The sequence below is a fragment of the Thalassophryne amazonica genome, chromosome 13, assembly GCF_902500255.1.
Source record: "Thalassophryne amazonica chromosome 13, fThaAma1.1, whole genome shotgun sequence".
Taxonomy (NCBI): domain Eukaryota; kingdom Metazoa; phylum Chordata; class Actinopteri; order Batrachoidiformes; family Batrachoididae; genus Thalassophryne; species Thalassophryne amazonica.
The window spans coordinates 17,969,618-17,987,702 of NC_047115.1; the positions used below are offsets into that span (position 1 = coordinate 17,969,618).

The following is an 18,085-nucleotide window of genomic DNA, read 5'->3' on the forward strand; positions in this document are numbered from 1 at the left end:
AGTTTTATTACAGTACACACAACCGCATACCGGTGTCACATAACTGGGTTTTTGTCCACAAATTATGAGTTGCCACAATGACATTAAAGTCAGGATCATTAGTATTTCCTCCACAGTTGAATTTCAAACAATAGTATTCATGCGCCAAACTGAATTTTATCGAACTGAATATGTCAAATTTAGTTTAATTTACTGTCTGTCACAAATGGAAATACATTAATAAAATCATGAAAAATAAATTGAATAAAGTGAATAAATATGAAATTGGTCACTGGATCCTTAAACTTTGGACATAATAAACTCTACATGGTGGATCTTTGATCTCTGGACATGAATAGGAATAAACAAAATCTGTAGTTTTTGTCAAAAGCATTTCCTTTCAGACATTATTGGCATGAATGTCTTTCCATACATCTGAGCTCGCTGTGCTTCATGTCAGCATCAGTTTAATTCATACAGAATGCAGGACGTCTCATTTTGGGAAGAAAAAAAAACATTTTAGTCGATTGTAGTTTCTTGTCTGCAATACAACGTTTGAAAAGAGGTGTCATTTATTTAAAACGGCAATTCATTTTGAAGTTATTAATTCCGGCCGGACTCTGTCTCGGCAGAGAGCCGCGCAGCATTTGAAGCTGTGCCAACAGAATGGAGGACTATTATACTATACTATACTATACTATATTATACTATACTATATTTTTGACTGCAACAAGACAAGAGTCCTAGTTAGTGACTTTAATCCACACAAAAGTGACTCACGATATTTTAATGGCTTTGAGAGGAGTTAAAAAGCGGACTTACTGTTTCTGAAGAGCAGTGAATCAAAGAACCAATGAGCTAGTGGATCGAAGCATTGCTTCATTTGGTTCACGCATCAAAGTGGAGTCGCGCTGCAGAAACGGTTGATTACAGAGCCGCTGCAGACCAAACCCTGAATATCCATAAGACTTTATTTGTACGTCCGTATGACTCTGAAACTCGGAAAAAGCCATATAATTTACGGACAATCCATGTAGGTTGACATGTATGTGTTTGTTTTAACTGAGATTAAACATTGTCAGAGGTTAAATCAGGTCAAAAGGAGCTTCTGTTAAAAAAAAATAAAAAAAAATTAATAAGCAATTAAAAATAATTAAATCAGTAAAATGTAGGACTTCAATTTGCTATTTTTTTTTTTTTTGCTTAATCAATCAATCAATAAATAATCTAAACCAGATCATAAATTATACAGAGCTCCTTAAAACTATTCCCGAAACAGTTAATATATTTAATGATCTAATTATAAGTGGCTATAAACCAGGCTATATTCTAATTTATGCAGATGAAACCAATTTGAGAAGATCTGTGAGAGTATTACTAACAAAAAGATGTTAATTCAGTATGAAGCACTTTGTGTTGTTGTTGATGCAAACATTTCAAAACAAACTGACCTAAAATACACACATCTTTTGATAAAATACTTTTAACAGTTAATCAGTTTTGAAATTGTCTGCATTAGATTCATCTGTGTTACAATCTGTCAGTGTGTGTGTGTTTTTTTTTTTTTGTTTTTTTTTGGGACGTCAGACAGAAACATGATCTGGCCTGTGTTAGGCGTCTTATGACTGCTGATCTCCTTCATCGCCAACGACCGACCTTCAGGGTCTGTAAAGTTCTCACGTTCTCAAAGAAACACATGAAGCTGCCCTTTGACTAGGACCACATCAACACACACACACACACACACGCGTGCCTGCTTTTGGTTGAGATCTATGGCAGACATTTTGGGAAAGGTTCAAAGGTGACGGGAATTAAAAGTTAACCACCCTGGAGGGATTTTAAAGAGAGAAGTCAAACGATACAAGTAGCCGAAAGGAGAAAGTGGGAGAGAAAAACGACTTTAAGGCTGAATTCTCATCTGTCAGCATCACTCTGAGCTGTTTTTAATATTTGTGACTTTTTTTTCAGATTAGTGGGAATTTCTTCAACTTGTAACACAGCTGCAAATGCAACAAGGTAACACAGTGTGGTGAGACTGAAAAAAAAAAAAAAACTAAAATAGATGTGTGGTACTTTTCTAAAATACTGTAAAGTGTCAACTTTCAGATGAGTAAAAACATGCTGTGGTGCAAAGTTATTGAGGCACTTTGACTTTTCTGAAAAAGTCAAGCATTGGATGATTTTATTGTTACAAACAATAAGAACTTTATTAATCCCGAAGGAAATTTATAAGAATGTAAGATACGCCTTTTTTTTATTGACTATATCACTGTGTGAAAGCCAAAATGTTTTTCTGCTTTTGATCCCACACAGCTCTGATGCTGAGTGAAATTCTTCATCAGGAATAAACTAGAATTATCACATTTTTATCATCAATTATTAAAAAAAAAGTCTTGAAAGAAAATACTGTTGAAAAGCATTTAAACAATTGGGTATATTTAATGTCATTCCTAGAGTGTGGTTGCTTATTTGGGCTTGTTGCTGATATCTGAATAATAACGACCAATTTCCTTCTACGTTTTAAAATACCACCACCAACACTCAGTCATGAGCTTCACAAGTATGATGATAATTATGATGCTGGTTTGTAATTGGTGCACAGCAGAAGGACAAACACTTGATCTTGATTTTTCAGTGAGAGTACAGAATGCAAAAGTAGGGCTTCATGATCTTTCTCAGTTTTGGAGTGCAGGAGGTGTCAGAAAAGCTGCCAAAAGGATAACCAAGGTGCAACTGCGAACTTTCACGGCGATGTTTTTTGTTTATCGTCCACTATTCCTATCATTGTGATGTGAAATTCCCCAAATGTTGGATCGTTCACCTCTAAATCAGCATGGGATATTTAAGATGTTAAACAAAAAAGGATTGGTTGCTTAAATTTGCAACATTTTTTAATGGAATGTCATATAAAGCCAATGTCCTTGATTAAAACACTTTTTTTATTGTCGCCCCCTAACCTCACTGGTATCTAAGGAAAAAAAAAAATACAGTTCTTATGAGAAAAAAATTGCTTGAGCCAATAAATAAATAAATGATCTTTTTAAAATTAGTTTCAATTGTCCAGTAAGTGTGTTATTATGAGTTTGTTTCTAATTTTGACAAGCTCAGAGCAGACAAACCCCTTGGGAACCAGGGGTTTATATGGTATGTGTGTAATAGGAAAAAGTACATTTAAAAAACATGTAATAGACTTTGTTTATTTGATGTTTGTGCCTATTAAAGAGAATGATTTTGTGTGCTGATTTTTTATTAGGGCCCGAGTAGGCAACGTCCTACGAGGACCCTATTGTAATTGCGCTGTTTATTATTATTATTATTATTATTATTATTATTATTATTATTATTATTATTATTATTATTATTATTCTCACTCTTGAAATTGAAATTTCGGCCTCTTCCCATGCTCAAAAACTCACCAAACTTTCCAAAGTCGTCCGGCTGGATCCGAAATTCTATATTTTGGGGGCGTCGCACATGCTCGCAGAAAAAATCGCGAAATAGCGCCCCCTAGAAATTTTCAAAAACCCCTCCGCATTGGGCTTTTTTCATCGTAGCCTCACGAAATTCGGTACACATATTTACCATGCCAGGACGCACGAAAAAGTCTCTTACTGTCATGGTGAAATATTGACAGGAAGTCGGCCATTTTGATTTTAAGTTTCGATTTTGAGCAAATTTTTGCCATTTTTGGCCATTTCCACTACTTACATTTGAACGAACGCGTCCTAGGGATTTCATCCGATTGTCTTCAAATTTGGTCAAAATCATCACAACACAATGGTGATCAAAAGTTATCAAAAGATTCTAATTAAGTCAAAAGGTGTGGCTGTTAGGGGTCGTCAAACTTTGGCGAGCTTTTCGGAGCACGCCATTTCCCTTTGAACGGCTGTCATGCCCACATACTTCATCGTAGATCCTTCAAACTTGCTGGACATGATGAGGGCTCCCCCCTGAACGTCTTCATATCTTAAGTTCCCACCTGCGCCATAGCGCCCCCCGGTGGTGGTGGGAAATGTCCTATTTTTACTTTAAGAGGTCCTGATGTCACATACTTAACCCAATCAACTTCATTCCACTTCTAAAACATGCAGAACAAATTGGTGAATGTAGGCAATGAATGCCGTGAAGTTATGAGTAACGGCGTCCTTGTGGCGGCGTGCCGAATATTGCCCATTCGCCATGAAATTACGTTCTTCATTTTGACGGCTTTAATTTTGTCACATCATCATGAAAATTGATACACAGGTCGAGCACGACAACCTCTTACAATTCATAGGGGCATCACCCATGGGCGAGGCAAAATGCCTCAATAGCGCCCCCTTGAAACTTTCAAAAACCCCTCCCCATAGGGGTTTTTTTTGGAGTAGGGAGATGAAAATTGGTACACATGTGTGACTTGCAAAGACGTACAAAAAAGTCTCTTGCACCATGGGTCTACTCCAAACAGGAAGTCGGCCATTTTTAATTTCCTTCTCATTTTGGTGTGATTTCCACATGTTGTATTTGAACGAAGTCCTAGTACGGATTTTGTCCAATGCACTTCAAACTTCTTTGACAGCATCCAAAGATGATACTGACCAAAAGTTATCGAAAGCTTTTCTCTATGTTGAAGGGTGTGGGCGCTATGGTGCCGCCATTTTGACCCTTTGCCATGGAACATCAAATCATGATAACTCCTTCATGCTTTGCCTGATTGACTTGAAACTTCACATGTATGATGATGGTTGGCCCCTGAACACACCCAGCCCCTCTATTTGTACACTGAGTGCCCCCTAGTGGATGAACAATCAACATGTCATAACTCCTTGATGCATTGTGTGATTTGTTTAAAATTTTAACTTTGTGATGAGTGGTTACCCCCGGCATGCACATGCCCACATGTGGTCACAATGGCACCCACTGGCCTGGGTAGGCGGTCGCGCGGAACTAGGGCCCGTATATGACTGCTTGCAGTCCTAGTTATTATTATTATTTCTTTAAAGACAGGTGTCTTTGCTTTGCACTGTAAATACCAACAGACTGCAGCCCATCTTCAGCGGTTTGTGTTTTTCTTACTTGATATTCAAAACCAAACATTCTTCCTCTGTTGAATACACTGAACACTGTTTTTGTTTTGACTTTTCCCTGATTGACGTTTGTTCATACTCCAAAATGATCCAACGTGATAAAGCCCAATCATCTGAAATGTCAAACAAGTTAAAAGAAACGCAAATAACGATTTCCGTGCAGCACACAACTCAGATTCAAACAACGTGAGGTTTTGAAGTCACGGCATCGGATGGAAACAGACCATTAAGCAATATTTAAATATGATATTTATACAAAAACTGAACACAAATTATGCAGACTTCCCCCAACAGCAGATTCTTGGCAGGGTGGAAACACCACTGCACAACTAAACTTTCCTAACCCTAAATTCAAAGTTATGATACTCATATGGTTACGCTTCCAGGTCTAAATCAGGGTGAACCAAACCTATACAAAGGTAACATAGTTTCTGGAATACATTACTGCTCCTTAACGAAGGCAAAAATGAACAAAAAACAGAAATGGGGTTTGTTTTCACAGTGTTCATGAAAGAATGAAGGTCAGCTGTGGGGAATTATATGCTAAAATGACATTATGAATGCAAATAAAAGCCACTTTCTGATATTTCTGCAACCACCTACGTCTGCCGGGTGTCTTTCTGTCTGTCCATCTACTGTACCAGTCCATTCATCAACTCATCCATCCATCACGCCGTCCATCAATCGTGAAACAGATGGCCTTTTCAGGAGACTGATGGCTTCCCTCTGCCCTGGCCATACCATTACCCCCCCCCCAATCACCACCACCATCCCAAGTCATTCACACATACAGGCACACCTCCTACCCCCTACACCTTCACCAGATGGACCAGTATCTCTACCTCCCATGGTCCACTATCTACCCACTTGGAAAAGACGGGTCATCGGGCCAAAAAAAGAAGAAGAAAAAAAAAAGAGATTGCATTCCCTCATGCAACGGTTGCAAAGAGTATGTTTGTGAGGGTCAGTCAACAAAGAGAAGCCCCCAAAGAGAGCTGTCTGCGTTTGGTCTCTGGGGCCTGTCAAGAGGGATAATTGATGATGTTTTCATTACAAGGTGTGGGGTAACGTGGGGGGCTGGGCCACGGCCTGTGTGTGTGTGTGTGTGTGTGTGTGTGTGTGTGTGTGTGTGTGTGTGTGTGTGTGTGTGTGTGTGTGTGTGTGTGTGTGTGTGTGTGTGTGCGTGTGTGCGCGTGTGCGCGCGCGCGTTGTTGTGGGGGTGGGCAGGTTGACTCAGCTGCCTCGTCTTTGACACCAACCAGTCGTGCGATTGCTACGGACAAGTCACTGCTTCCAAATGCCCTGTACAAACACACACACAAACACACACACACACACACACATACATTCACATTTATAAGGCCTCACAGACACACAGCCCAAAGCCAATTCCATTCACATGGATAAAATATCTGAATAGACACACTGACTAACTTCTCTTGTTGTCTCCCTGCCGCACTGTCCCGTCACAGTGTCACGCCAGGCCTTTGTTTGTCTGTTTGTCTGCTGTCTCTTAGAACTCTTTTGAAATCTTAAGGCAGTGGCGCCTAAGATTCTGACTGAAAATAGATTAAATTAAGACCTAATCGGAGACATCAGGCTGTAGAGACTACTGTATTACTTTACAGTATCAAGATACGCATTGTGCCTTCGTTGTTTGTGAATAAATGAATGAAAACAGCCTTTTATTTATAAAGTCATCTGATGATGTCTCTTCGGGCCACTTCCTAATGACTTTTCAATGCTTTAACAGGGCGTCTAGTGGCTTGGAGACTCAATTCAGATTATTCATGGAAAACATTATTTATCCATCCATCTATCATGTTGAGGGTTATGGGGGAGCTTCTGGCTTTCCCAACATACACTGGGAGAGAAATGGCCCGCCACTCCATCACAGTTCCAGACAGACAACTATTTACTCTCACATTTACACCTACGCTCAAAATCACCTCACCAATTAGTCTAATGTGCATGTTTTGCACAGTGAACCCACACAGAAAGTGCTGGCCGCTGCACCACTGTGCCAAAACCTGACTGCAGTCAGAGATGCTTCATACCAGTAATTGACCAGTGGGATCAAATTAGAGATCGGCCAATATGGGTTTTATGGGGGGCCAATACTGATATCAATATTAAGGAGGAAAATATTTGCAATACCGATACATCTGCAGATATATAGTACATTAGAAATTTCAATGATTCCTTACATTTCAGTACGTATATCAAAGAAATGTAATTGAGACTTCATGTTTTACAGTTCAAACATGAAATTTATTATAAATAACTGGAAATATAGCTAACAACCAACCAACACATGCCACCCTGCCTTCACTTGGATTGGCAGTCGCTGTGTCACACTACTTAATATTTGCAGAAAATAGACTTCTTTTCTGTTTTGGATCCATCTAGCTGGCAGCATAGCGACCTCTTGTCTCTTGTTGCTGTAAAACACCTACTCTGATTGAAAATGAATGACAGTTGGAATCTTGCCTCTGCCTCTTGTAGCTAATGTGACCACGGGGTGATGGGGTCCCAGCCATGCTTGACAGCATTGTAAACAATGCCGTCAGAGCACTCGCCACTGGACACACTATGCAATGACACATTTCTAATTAGTTTTCATATCAGCAAAATAAATTCCAAAACCGATATGTTTCTGAACGCCTCATATCAGCTGATATAATTGGCCAAGTAATATATCAGAAAAGGTTTTGGATCAAATGTTTGTACAGCTAGATTTGGTGGAAATGGCTCTGCTCTTTGATGGATCCACAGCTTTAAAGTTCTCTTAGAGAATCTGAGCAAGTTAAGAAATTTGATGAGAAAACTAATCCTCAGCACTTTGTTAAACTAGAGAACAGACGATCTTGCAAACAACCATCTACAGCAATAATATTTAAGGAGGAGTAAGTGTGTGTGTGTGGGGGGGGGGGGGGGGGGGGATCCAGAGTTCATGGTGATTCCTGAAAATGAAAACCCCTCTTCAGAGGAGGTGCAGGATGTTTCTGTTACAGTACTTGTAAGCTGTGTGTGTAAACACACTAAATAATAGAGTGTTTGAAATGCATGGATGCAGCTGAAGTGCAACTCAGGTGCAGCTCATAAAGCAGCTGACCTTGCAGCCAAAATATGAATGGATTAATCATTTATGTTATGAGTAAGCAGATGATAAATGAAAATAAAGTAATGACCACAAGTGATATTTTCAGGGCTTTGTTTGAACTGACACCAGAGATGAATTTAATAATAAACATGTAATGAAGAAACAAGTCCCATGTCGTTCCTGAGGCCTGTTGCTTATCTCCAGATTTTGTAGCATAGAGCAAAAGACAGTCTATGATGTCCCCTGGAGAGGACGCCACTCCAATCCAGGTTACTTCCCCAGCCAATGCCAGTACCAATTTTAGAATCTGAAAAATCAAGAAAACAATTAACCCTCTGGGGTCCGAAGGCATTTTTTGGACAGTTCACTCGCCTGGCATAAATGTTTTATTATTGTTGTTAACAGCTCTCCCTGCATCCCACAATCAAGTTTTATGTCTCTTTTTTTCAGGACAACCTGTGCTTTCAGAATATATATGTTTTTGTTGTGTTTTATAAGTGTAATAAAGGTTTACAATCAAAAATAGGCAATCAATCAATCAATCAATTTTTTTATATAGCGCCAAATCACAACAAACAGTTGCCCCAAGGCGCTTTATATTGTAAGGCAAGGCCATACAATAATTATGTAAAACCCCAACGGTCAAAACGACCCCCTGTGAGCAAGCACTTGGCTACAGTGGGAAGGAAGAGAAAGAAACAGTGCATCATGGGAACCCCCCAGCAGTCTACGTCTATAGCAGCATAACTAAGGGATGGTTCAGGGTCACCTGATCCAGCCCTAACTATAAGCTTTAGCAAAAAGGAAAGCAAAAAGCAAGGAATAAATAAAGCGAAAAATCATTTTCCACACACATTTATTCAAAACACACAGCAAACTATAATAAACAACTGTTTTGACACTTTATAAAGGTAATTTGAGGTCTTGTGTGAAAGACTGTACAACAAAAAGGTTCAAACAATAAACACAAATGCAGATTTTGAACAATATATACAAAATGGTCTATGCGTTTTGTTGTCCATTGATATGGTAAACAGTGCTTTACGCAGAGAAAGCAACAGAGTTATCCAGTAACATTCACATGCAAACTAGTGGAGCAATCCTGATAGTTATACACTCTTTGTTTGAAGACATGAGATTGTCATCAGAGGCTCTCTGTCTGCTCCTGCTTTCACTGATCGCTGTGCGTAATGGCGCAGGGCACATTGGGTATGTACTCATTGGAGCACCCAGGTGGCTATTCAAATGGGCCAACTAGTAACATATAACTCCTGAAAACGATCTTTGGCTTTTCACATGAGGTAAATCTGCCCTACGATTGGATTTTGGAAAACCATGTGACGGTGAACCAATTCCGATTGGACACTCACATTGCGCACGTCATCACACAGCTTCTATAACAAGTACAAAGATGGCCGATGGCTGGCTCAAAAGTCCGCGGAGTTAACCTTTCAGCAAAAAAAAAGAGTAAGTTTCTAAAAAGTTATTTATAATTTAGTAAAGCTTGGTCTTAGCTGTCGTATACAATGGCGTCAGCCCCAGAGGGTTAAGTACAATTCTGTCATTGGCTTGACCCATAGCTTGGGTTGCTGTGGCAATCCAGTGTTACTGTGAGTGAAAATGTTTTTGTTCCCCCCATTACCATCTTGTTTTAGAAACATTTCTTTCTTTAACAAAAGCTTGGGTGAGTTGACAGAGCTAACTGTCCACTTTCTGCCGGGTTAAATGGTAAATTGAATGCATTTCTCTATTTTTTTCATCTGAAGCAGATGCTCAGAGTTTTACAATGAAGCCTTACATTTACCCATTCACATGCTTTCACACTGATGTCAGCGTGATGCTATGCAAGGCGCTCAACTGCACACTGGGAACAACTTGAGAATTAAGGACCTTGTCCAAGGGCCCTCAGTGATTTTACAGTATCACAGGGATTTGAACCTAGGATCCTTTGATCCCTAGACCACTGCTTTAACCTTTCAACCATCACCTCCGTGATTGCTTTACGGCTCAGTCTTCAACCGCAACTGAGAGCTGATGCATCCTAAACCTCAAAAAGCTGTTTAACCTTGGAACACACGCCACCATCCATTCAACACATATGCAGAGAAAACATTTGATCATCAGCAATTAAATGTTTGTAAAATAAAGCAATCAAAGGTAGTAAAAAAAAAGTGAACCTGTCCTTTAACTGCCATGGCTTCTTTGGGAAGATACAGTACAGCTTCTAATCCATAAACCTTTTCCACCAGCTTTCTGCCATCCACCCATAAAGTTGAGTTTGTTTGTTTTTTTACAAAGCCATATTTAGTTAAAATAAGATGACTACAGAGATCTGATCAAAGTAAACTGAGCAGCTCATATCAGGATAAATGTTTTCTCCTAAGTCATCTGTCTATTCATCCATCACCTCCTCTCTCCTCATCAGTTGCCTCTCACGCTGCACCGCCTACCTCTGGATTGCTGCACCACCCAGGGGCCACGGCGGTGAGGCTGCTGGCCTCCTCTGCCAGCGCAGAAATGAATTATATCGCTTTTCACACCTGTTTCTGCTCAAAACCCCTGCTGCATGTTGCTGTGTTAAAAAAAAAAAAAAGAAAGAAAGACGAGGGTAAAAGAGCTCCCCCAGCTCGGCTACATCTGCGTACGCGAGCGGTTAAATTAGATTGTAATTGCATTAACAGGGGATTATGCCTTCCAGTTGGATTTTTTATACTCTCTCCTCTCTCTCTCTCTCTGCATTTTACACATTGGGGGGGAAGCAGCTCATTGAGGGTTTTGTGGGTTGGTTCCTTTTATGAGCTGTGATCACGGCTGCCCCTCGTTACACTTAGTGTGTGTACAAATAGGAAGGCAGGAGATTGGCGGCACGGGAGCCTTGGCGATAATACGTGTGCGTCTGCCAGACTAATATTCCAACAGAAACACTCCAAATGCCAAACTCCTGTCCTTCCTTTCTGAACACACAACAAGCTGGACGGCATAAAAGTGGTCTATGGTGGTCTGTGGTCATGGTGGGGGGGGGGGGGGGGGGGTGAGTCGCATCTAATTATTCTATCACATAATTTCACAAATTGCCTTTTCATGGGGGGAGTCACGGGGCGGGGGGGGGGGGGGGGGAGTGGAGTAGCAGTGCATGGGTCGTGTTGGGGATTTGAAGCCTGGGCTTTCATTTACTCCTCATTTCTTGTTAAATTAAACAAGAAAGTACCTTTTGTGAAGAGAGGAGGGGTGAGACGGGGTCTACAATAGGAGGCAGAGAGAACAACAGAGACGGAGTAACAGCTCCTTCTTCATGTCCCTATTTGGTTGAAGTACAAGGGAAGGAGGCACCGGTGTTGCAGACTGAACGGTCCCCCCCCTTTTAAAGTTGGTCTGCCCTGCCTCCACTGTGCATGCATTATGTCGGAGTTCAGCAGCTCGTCTGAGACGGAGTCTCCACCCAAAGCGATCAAACGGATTAATGGGATTATTAACCATCAGATGACAAGGTGGAACCTCTTAAATCATTCTCAAGTCAGTTTTAAGCAGAAATCAGGCAATTTTAAGCAGAATCAAGGCGATATTCAGTGACGCTTTGAAATGATGGACACACAGTGAACGCAACAGCTAGCAGCTTGTGTAGCTGCAGTGGTCGATCGCTTCCTCTGTCTTTTATGATTAAATAATGCTGAATTTATGTGGAAATGACTGTTGTACAAAAGCTTCAGATATCTCTCACTGAGATAGATGATGACTGGAGTGCAGTTTTAAGCAGAAATAATGTCATAATCGGTGAACCACAGCTAATGATGCATGCGCAGTGAAGGCAGGGTGGACTGATTTTTAGGGGGGACTGTTCAGTCTGCGACACCGGCACTCTACACTCCGGCTTCCTACATCTACCAGGGACAACAGATGGAAATTAGCCAATGGCTTATCTGGCTTGTTTATTTCAGTGTATGCGATTACTTGTACTGTCCCTACACAAATAAACAAATAAACAGCTCTCAATCAAACCTGGTGGGATGATCAGTCTGATATTTTCAATGTTGACTGGGATCCAACCGCCTGATGGATCATTGTCAAAACATTTTGTAGGGAGATTTGGCATTTCTTTGACACTGCAATCATTTTCCCAAAATAAATAAACACAATGACACTGATTGTGATGAAACATGTAACACATACATATCCCATGACAGAGCGTCAGCTTGAGGCTGAACTTGGTGAGTTTGTACCTCTCTTGGAGTAAGAATGGATTACAGCGGATGGGCTTTTAAAATGGAGTAGGTACGGAGTTGAACTACCAAAATGCAGGCCTGGGTTTGATTCGTGGTCACACTACCTGGATGTGTCCTTGTGCAAAACACTTAATCTGCATTGCCACAGTCTACCCAGCTACATATGGGTATTGGCTTCAACTGGGGAAGTATTGAACTGGCATCCTGTCTCTGGGAAGTTATAGACTCTGATCCTCTTCATGATATGGAATGCAGAGATAAGCACCGGCACCAATGGGCCTCACTGCCTGTATGGGACTTATATCTTGTTTCACCTGAGAGATCGTTCTTGTTCTAATTTTTGAGTTATAGGGTGTACAAACAATAGCATACCTAGTACCCTCCTCTCATGGTTATCAGAGGCATCAATTGAAATTTTGCACCAATCTGCATCAGGATTGGTATTGGTTGCATTCTTACTGAGATGATGTCATAAAGTTACTGTATTTTCAAAAAGCAGGGATTCAAATACGCAATAATACTGCTGTTTGTGAAAGTGAACAAACCACAACCATCGTCGTCATCCGAAATTCAATCCTGCTGCTCTGGCTGTCAGTCTGCACATCACATAAAGGTTCCAACAACTATTCCACGGTGGCTTCTGTCCATTTTGACAAACACATTCATTACTCCTGCAGCACTTCAACTTCCGTATTGTGATCTGGGGAATTTAAAGTTTTTGTTGCAAAACAAATGTGAAACTTTCTCCCTCAGAATATTTTCCTTTTTGTAATAAATGAACATTTGCATTCAAAGCAACTTTCAACAAAAACAGCCATGCGAATACCTCCTACCGCCTACCCAGCCCCAGTGCGCCACCCACCTTCCCCTCCGGCTGCAGCACAATGGGAGCTCCCCTGTGGCTCTGAGTATGGGGGCAAATACCAGAAAATCCACCAAGGTGGGTATCCCAACTTGCGATCTATTCTGTGCCGCTCTCTCGGCTATGTTGGGTCCGGTCCCATTGTGTCTTCCTCTCTGTCAGATTCCTGCATAATTACTGCGCTTAACGGAATCCTGACTCACTGACGGCTTGTTTGTGTGGTGCCACAGTGTGCCAAACCAAACGTGAGAGTGTGCACGTGCATCTGTGTGTGTCTAATTGGCATTGTCTCTATCTCTAACAGGCCAGGCTCACATCTTCCGTCCTCTGGCAAACAAAGGCGGACCAGCTGATGATGTTGAAAAAGAAGCTATCAGCTTATTTGTGCCCACAGAATAAGGAATGTAAAAATAAAACTGATAATATATATTTAGTGATTTTGAAAAGCGATGTAGGCCAGCTTTTGAAACAACACCAGTATAAACATGAGACCATTGCTGTTTGTCTGACACCAGTGTTTTGTTACCATTGCTCAAAATGAAGCGCACATTTCTCATAAACAAAGATTTTACTCATCTGACTCATCTTCTCTTCAGATTTGGCATGACATTAAAGGATATGGGAAGTGAGATTTCTGCCAACTTTTGTGTTTACTTCACAGTTCTAAAATGTTTAGCTCGGTTTGTCCTGGAAGAACAGCAGCGTGTTCCTGGTTTGTGTCACAAGAACCTCTTCCACAGTTGTAGACCTGAACAAAACAGAACCTCGCAGAACAGGAATCTTCTGTCTCACTTAAACCTAAAGCAGCTTTCACACCTGGCAAAATTTGCAACACAGTTTTCCCGAGCACCGCCTGGGCACAGCTCGTGTATGACCCAGAAAAAGAGGGTGGCATGCTGCATGGCTTGGATCAGCACACGTCAGGAACAATCAGTTAAATTGTTGCTGGATTGGAGTTGATTGTAGATTTTTTTTAGGTCTGCTGGACTCCCAGCTGTGTCTTGTCCCTGGGGAGCCCGGTGCAGGCTCGAACCAGCTTTGCGTTCAATTTTTATGCAGAGCACAAACAGAATAACTCTGAGATATCAAGAGTTGAGGCCAGACTCTACATTAAGTTCTGGGTCATCCTGAACCAGAAGAGGGTGGGACTAAGTTAGCTAGAAATCTACCAAGCTCTGGAAACGGTGACTTTTTCTGAGCAGTGTGTCTGCTCAGAACGACTTGGCACCGAGCACTGGCAGGCAAGAGCTGCTTGGGGAAATCAGCCAAGAGGATCTGAGTTATAAGTTGGTCCGTTACGGTGCGAAATGACGGAAAACTTTGGCAGGTGTGAGAGTTCCCAGGTTGCTTCCCCAACCAAGGGTGATTCCAATTTATAGCTGGATGGACTGTGACAATCCAGGTGAAATGTCTTGTCCATAGGTATAGACAGGTAGCATGAGCGGGAATCAAACCCACGTCTCAAATCCACGTGATTAATCTGTTCTACAGCAGGTCTACAATGATGCAAGTTTAAGGCACGACACTTACAAGGTATATATTTTAAATTCTCTGTGATATGTGTCCTTCTACATTTGAGTATGTTTTAGATTGGCTTTGCCTTATAGTACCAGTGAAAGATCTAGCAATGAAGTAAGTTTTTGTGCAGGGCTGCAGTGAAAGAACAAAAGATCCACATGGATGCTCCAGCCATCTAGGACTCCACCACAAATGCATCCATGTGAAATGGAAACAGTGATGGACAGGAGCGAAGACAACTTTGGCAAAATTATGGTTTATATGTTCTGCCATGATGAGGAATATTCACTGACTAAAAGCAGAAAGCTGCTGTGTCAGATATCTGCATGGACGTGTGCATCCTTTGGTCCTGCAATTCATTTTCTTGGTCTTCAACCTGGAAGAGAAAAACGGATGGTGGATCCTCCTTATCCCCCGTTTCCTCACCTTTTTCTCCTCTTTGCCCTTCTCCCCACTCCCTTGACACTTGCCTATGTCCTTCCCACGGTGTGAGATCTAACAGCGCAGAAGACTGACGGTGTAATATGACACAGTAGGTGTGTTACTGCGTGTGTGCACCTTTCACTGGATGTGTGTGCTGAACTGTATTTCCACAGACAGGATGTCTGTGTGTTTCAAACACCTTTCCTCTGTGGCCCCCAAGGATTGGGGAGGGGGTGGCATACGGGTTGAGGTGTTCTCCACTCAGATTACAATAGCCTTTCTGTCCATCATTTACCTGTATTTGGCTTGGTGCCAGAAAGTTATGTTGGATCCAAAAAGGCTAGGACCAAAAGTTATATTGGATCGGTTCCCACTGACCAATAGCGTTAGAGCTTACTGCCAACAGCTAGCCAATCAGAGCGCGGCATACGAAGGTCAGGAACTAGCTGACAGACGATGGTTGAAAAAAATGGAAACAAACATGTCAACAACAGCAGAAAATCGTATGCCAGCGAGGTTTGCTGAGTTCACAGAGGAGGAACTGGTGGAAATATTGAACTGCCAAAAACACTTAGAAGGTAGACAAGCACGCTACTGATGTTTTAGAAGCATTCATATGCTGTTCACAACAAAATAAATTGATCTAATTTACTTGACTCTTTGTTGTTTGCTTAATTTAGAAGGGGGTGGAGAACATAACAACTGATGGATGGTAAGTCGTTATATTGGACGAGGCTCCTCGTCCAATATAACTTTTCTTTATCCAATATATCCCTCGGGCGCCTAATGGCGACTTCTGCTCCTACTGGCAATTAGGATGGGTTAAATGCAGTAGACACATTTCATTGTGCAGGGAACATGTTCTTTTGTGCATATGACAATAAAATTCTTTTGAATCCTTGAATCCTTCTCTATGTTGGACTCCCTACCATCCATTATTTGTATAATACATATATATATATATATATATATATATATATATATATATATATATATATATACGAGGTCTATTAGATAATAAACCGACCCTTTTATTTTTTTTTTAACTATATGGATTTGAATGACGTGCGATTACACCAATCATGCTTGAACCCTCGTGCGCATGCGTGAGTTTTTTCACGTGTGTCGGTGACGTCATTTCCCTGTGGGCAGGCCTTGAATGAGATGTGGTCCCGCCCTCTCGGCTGAATTCCTTTGTTTCACACGCTGCTCGAGACGGCGCGCGTTGCTTTATCAAAATTTTTTCTGGACCTGTGAGGAATATCCGAGTGGACACTATTCGAGAAATTAAGCTGGTTTTCGGTGAAAAGTTTAACGGCTGATGAGCGATTATGGGGTGTTTCTGTCGGTGTAAGAACTTCCTACAGAGCAGGACGTTGTGCAGCGCTTCCAGGCGCCGTCGTCGGCCTGTTTCGACCTGAAAACATCCTAATTTAAGGCTTAATTCACCCAGGACGTCGTGAGAGAACAGAGAAGATTCAGAAGAGGCCGGCATGAGAACTTTATGCAGACATTCCACTGTTTAAGGACATTTTTTAATGAAAGACGTGCGCGCAAATTCGCTGAGTCGTTTCCGTGACGATTCGGCAAATCTGTGTGCGCCGCGACAGGAAAAACACCTCCGTGTTGAAAACCATTTGTAAAATTCAGGCAGCTTTTGATGGCTTTCAACAAGTGAGTAACTGAGAAATTGTTTAACAGCTTGGGCATGTTCCAACTTGCCCGTTAAGGTTTCCAACGGAGGTGTTTTTCCTGTCGCGACCCCCCGCGGTCAGGTCCGGCCCGACATGCGACTCTGCCCGCACGTTCTTTCATTACAAAATGTCCGTTAACAATGGAATGTCCGAATAAACTCCTCATGCCGACTTCTTCTGAAAGTTCTCTGTTCTCTGACGACTTACTGGGTCAACAGAGCCTGAAATGTGGAAGTTTTCAACTTGAAACGGTGAGACGCTGCCGCCTCGAAGCGCAGATCGCCGTCAGGCACCGTGGGCCGTCCTTACGGCGACACTACCAGACCAAAATCTCTCATCAGCCGTTAAAATTTTTTCCGAAAACCAGCTGAATTTATCGAATGGTGTCCACTCAGTTGTGCCTTACAGTTTTGAAAAAATTTTGATCAAACAAAGCAGTAGTCTCTGAGCCATTCCTAAACAATGAAAAAAACGACGAGAGGGTGGGCGACTCCTCACTCAAAGACTGCCCACAGGCGAATGACGTAACCAACAGGCGTGAAAAAACTCTGGCATGCCCACGAGGGTTCAAGCATGTCTAATGTAATCACACGTGATTCAAATCCATATGGTTTTTGAAAAAAATAATAAGGTCGGATACTTTTCTAATAGACCTCATATATATATATATATATATATATATATATATATATATATATATATCATGGTCAGTGAGAATTCCATGTCTAACTGGCATGCTTTATTTTTGTGTATACGCACACGTAGTTCAGCAAGTTAAGTCACTGTAATATCACTCTGCTCTGGTCGTCACCACAGCAACGTGCAAATCAGTTGGCGCAGATCAGCTGTGTTTTGACAGCTGAATGATAGAAACGCGATAAAACATGGATTTCCAAGTGAATTTTAATATTTTTGGCCAAAATAAAACGTTTGAGGAATAGGAAGAGTAGGAGAGCAAACGAGAAGAACAGCAAAACCAACGGTATAAAGATTTTACATCGGACGAACTGAACAAGACTGAAGACGGGAAAGAAGAAGAGAATGGTTGCCAAGGATGAAAATATCTTGAGACTGGCATAAAATAGTCCCAAATACTTACGCATTTTTATCAAGTTCTGTTAACTTAAATAAATATTTCTGTGTTAGCTCACTGTGTGGGACCATGCTATAAGCATATTAAACAACGAGAAGCCGTGCATTATACGGTTTGAATGCACGAC

At 41.4% G+C, this 18,085-nt stretch overlaps 1 protein-coding gene and 2 long non-coding RNA genes across 5 annotated transcripts in view; 1 reads left to right on the forward strand and 2 right to left on the reverse strand.

Moving 5' to 3' along the window:
* Positions 1-18,085, forward strand: part of LOC117522921 — a 1,044,039-nt gene that overhangs the window by 594,763 nt on the left and 431,191 nt on the right. The gene's annotated exons all lie outside the window — the stretch shown is intronic.
* The window catches only part of LOC117522915 (homeobox protein Meis1), a 229,014-nt gene that overhangs the window by 77,520 nt on the left and 133,409 nt on the right, over positions 1-18,085 (reverse strand). The window lies entirely within an intron of this gene.
* Positions 1,029-8,836, reverse strand: LOC117522918. Its single transcript, XR_004564371.1, has 4 exons — positions 8,826-8,836; positions 4,678-4,683; positions 3,936-3,945; positions 1,029-1,445 (listed from the first exon to the last, which is right to left on the reverse strand). It is a non-coding gene; the product is annotated as an uncharacterized LOC117522918 (long non-coding RNA).